General features: G+C 27.3%; 1 non-coding gene across 1 annotated transcript; it reads left to right on the top strand.

Annotated features, from left to right (window-relative positions):
• Window positions 1–1,916: 1,916 nt before the first annotated feature.
• LOC114580932 lies at window positions 1,917–2,023 on the top strand. Its single transcript, XR_003702604.1, has one exon. It is a non-coding gene; the product is annotated as a small nucleolar RNA R71 (small nucleolar RNA).
• Window positions 2,024–3,854: the final 1,831 nt, after the last annotated feature.

The following is a 3,854-nucleotide window of genomic DNA, read 5'->3' as shown; positions in this document are numbered from 1 at the left end:
AAAATAAATGCGGGGCTCAACTAAACCATGAAATAACAATGAGGTTGAATTTAAAGCATTGGTAGCATGTCCCGAAGAAGTGATTGTCATTAGTATTCAAAATGTGCAAATCTTTGGAGATTCTCATCTTATACTTAATCATGATAGAAGAGGTACATTAGGCCTAGGCTGGTTAATCAATGGTCTTATACTTCCATCTCAAGAAATTTGGTGGGATAGTTTTTTAACAAGATAAGAACTGGCAAAAACTAGAAAGATATGTCAGGATGTTACGGTAGGAGATGAGGAATTTGGCCAAATTCAAGTTGTTTATGATTTCTAGTTTTAATCTACTGATATCTAATTGTTAATTCTATTTATTTATCTTTATTTCAAAAATTAAGACATAAAGGTATAACTTATAATATCAAATTAAAGCAAAAACATAAATGCTTTAAGTTAGTTAGATATTAGTTTTCTTACTCTATGAAGAATAAAAAGTGTTCATTTGAACTATGTTCATTTTTATTAAAGTTAATTAAATAATTATAATATAAGAATTAATGAAATTATAATAAACATGAGGGGAATTTCAATAAAATAAAATTAAAGAAACCCAAAAAATAATTAACACTACACCTGTTTAGAACTCTACATATGGAGAAGAGAAAAGAAATCTTTATTTTTTAAATGTTCTCACTTCTCATTCTAGAGGAGGAATGTCTTTGCATGGTTCTACTTGTCGCTTAAGATGAATTTTCACAAAGAGAAAGATAACACTATACTAAAAAAATAGACAAGGATTAAGAATTAAACTTCCAACTTGCTGTTTTAATAGTTTTCAAGTAAGAGGCAGTTTTAAAAATTCAATTTTTTGAACCACAAAGTACCACCACAGTGCTACAACGCTAAAGGTAGCATTGTGGTGGTGGTGCTCCTTATTTCAAGGGTTTTTTAAGTTCAAATAATAAAAATTAATAAAATTAACAACCCTACTTATTACACTTTAACTATAAAATGGGTTGCCTCCCTTGCAGTGCTAAGTTTAAACTCTGCAGTCAAACTTAATAATATATTAAACCAAATTATGGGTTGCCTCCCACACAACACTAAGTTTATAATCTTCAGTTACACTTGCCTAGATTTTTCAATTTGTTCGGGGTATATTGTTCACATTCATCAAATAACTTCCATTAAGATCCTTTTCATTTTCTTTCGGATTAACTTCATTATTACTAGGTAAAAATCTAAGAGGTCTACTACTGACTGAAATTATAAGATGACTTAATTGGGTTTTCAAATTTTTAATAGGAGCAGCTTAATTTTGTGATTGATTCCGTAACTATATAGCTCCATCATCCAATACTAATTTTTTATTTACTTTTGGTTATTTTAATTACATCATAAAAGATATGTAAGTATAGGATTATGTACAGCTTATTGAGAAGCATTATAATTTACTCCTTAATTGTTATTACCATTATTTCATTGATTACTACCACGCATATTATTAGACCATTTAAAATTAGGATGGTTCCTCTAACCTAGATTATATGTATTTGAATAGAAATTATTTTGCTCTCTAGTTATGTAAAAATTTTCATTCCCTTTCATATTATTTTCTTCAATTGAATTTTGATCTCCCATGGATTTTGTTCCTATCACGAAAATTATTGCTTATTTTTTTACTTACTAGATACTGGTAAAACTTATGTAGTCAAGATTGATAATGCATCATAATAATAATTTTAGTTACTTTTTTAAGATTTACCCTATTAGTTGGTCATTGTAAATTATTAGTAGCCATTTCCTCTAACAATCAATAAGCTTCCTTAAATGGCGTAGATATTAATGATCATCTAGCTGCAACATTAATTATCGCTCTAAGAGATCCTAGTAATCCATTAAAAATTATTTAAATAATCAAATAATTAGGTAATGCATGATGAGGGCCTTTTCTAAGCATTTCGTTAAATCTTTCTCAACTCTCATAAATGGATTCTCCTTCAAACCGAGTAAAAGAAGTTATGTCATTTCTAAGTTTGATAGCTTTTGAAAGTGAAAAATACTTAGCAAGAAACTTATGAGCGAACTCATTCCAACCAGTTATAGAGCTTGGGAGTAAGGAATTCAATAATATTTTAACTTTACATCTTAAAGAAAAGGGAAATAATCTAAGTCTAATGGCATAATCACTGACACCATTGCACTTAAATATTGTAAAATTTCTAAAAAGCTAGCTAAATATAAATTGGAAACTTTTATATGTGATTTAAAAAATTGAGAGTTTTGAACCCATTTGAATAATAAATTTTAAATTCAAAATTATTAGCTTGATTTGTAGGTATATTTATGCTCTGATGAATTCCTTCTACTAAAGGGTTTGTATAATCCTTAAGAGGTCTAAAACAATTTTCCTCTAGCTCACGTTCAGTCATTTTTAAAATCATTTTGGTTTTAAACATTTTTGAAAGGGTTCCCTTAATTTTATAATCAAATGATAAAAGTTCAATTATATGGCCATAAAGCATGCAACCAAAAAAATATACAATTAGTGATCAAAGAAATTAAAAATAATAATAAATAAATTTAAATAGGTTTAATTATGCAATTTATTCAATAATAATATTATTAAAAAAAATTTAAGTCATGAAATACTTCTAAAAAAAAGTGCCAAAAACTTAATGGGCGTTACACTAGAGTGTAATTTTGAATTTTAAAAAATGTTTAAGGCTCTATCTCAATTAAATAATGCTTAGGTTTTGATTGATATATAAAAAAAACAAACCCTACTTAATGTACACAAGTATTTGTGACAATAAAATTTATAAAGTGATAGAGTAGAGTGTTGATCCCATGAGAAAGTATTTTTTTTAGCAATCAACTACTATTGTTTACTCTAATTGCAAAATTATCCTACAAAAATAAAATTATTTATTATGGAGACTCAATAATTGAATAAAAATACTAAAATAATGAATACAAGATTTAAATAATGTTGTTTGGATTGATAAATGTAAATTGTACATCTTTCCTAATGAAATTCTTATTTTTATTGTAATTCAGAGTATATGCATATCTAGGTCTCTATCAAGCTTCTAGGGGTAAAAATGAAATCTACTGACCTTCTACAATTATATAATCTCCTAATTAACCTAGCATATTTTGCATCCTCTATCTAATTATGTAAACATATTATTTTAATATTCCTAGTTATTATTGTGTTCCTACGTCTAGGCTATACATCATAGTAAATTTTAACTATACAAATGGCCACTATATGCATTAGATAAAGAGAGATAATATTAAAAATATCGTTTAACTTTACAACATAAGAATTTTCATTAGAACTTAATATGATCTCTTTATCATCAATCCAAACCTATTGAATTAGCTAGATAAGGATGAAAAAATAAACAACATTTTCATTGAAATTATAGAAGAACTAAAATGAAGAAGAAGAATATCTCCAGAAAGTTTCAATATCTCTTGTTTACTCATATTCTTCCTTAATTTATGGATTTGCTCAAACAAAAAAAAAACACTTATGATTGTATCTAGTTCTTCCCTTTTCTCTCTTAGATTATACTCAAAGAGAGCTTTGAAGTACTTTAAAATATATAGAAATCATACAAGTGATTATACCACCTTGAAACTATAACACAATGACTATTTATAAGAAAACATAAAGCAGGTAACTGGTGTTGTGGTGCTTGAATGATCGACAAAATTGAACCCATAAAATGAACTAACGCTATTGTGCTACTGTTTTAGCTCTAATGAAGCACATAGATCATTTACTTAGTGAACACTCGCATTGTTTCACTGACATATATTGTGTCCTTTAGAAGTTACAACTGTTATGTCGCGGTGCT

This window comes from Dendrobium catenatum, unplaced genomic scaffold (genome assembly GCF_001605985.2).
Source record: "Dendrobium catenatum unplaced genomic scaffold, ASM160598v2 fragScaff_scaffold_1405, whole genome shotgun sequence".
Taxonomy (NCBI): Eukaryota; Viridiplantae; Streptophyta; class Magnoliopsida; order Asparagales; family Orchidaceae; genus Dendrobium; species Dendrobium catenatum.
The sequence above is the reverse complement of the archived record's forward strand: the minus strand, read 5'-3'. Positions and strand labels throughout refer to the sequence as shown.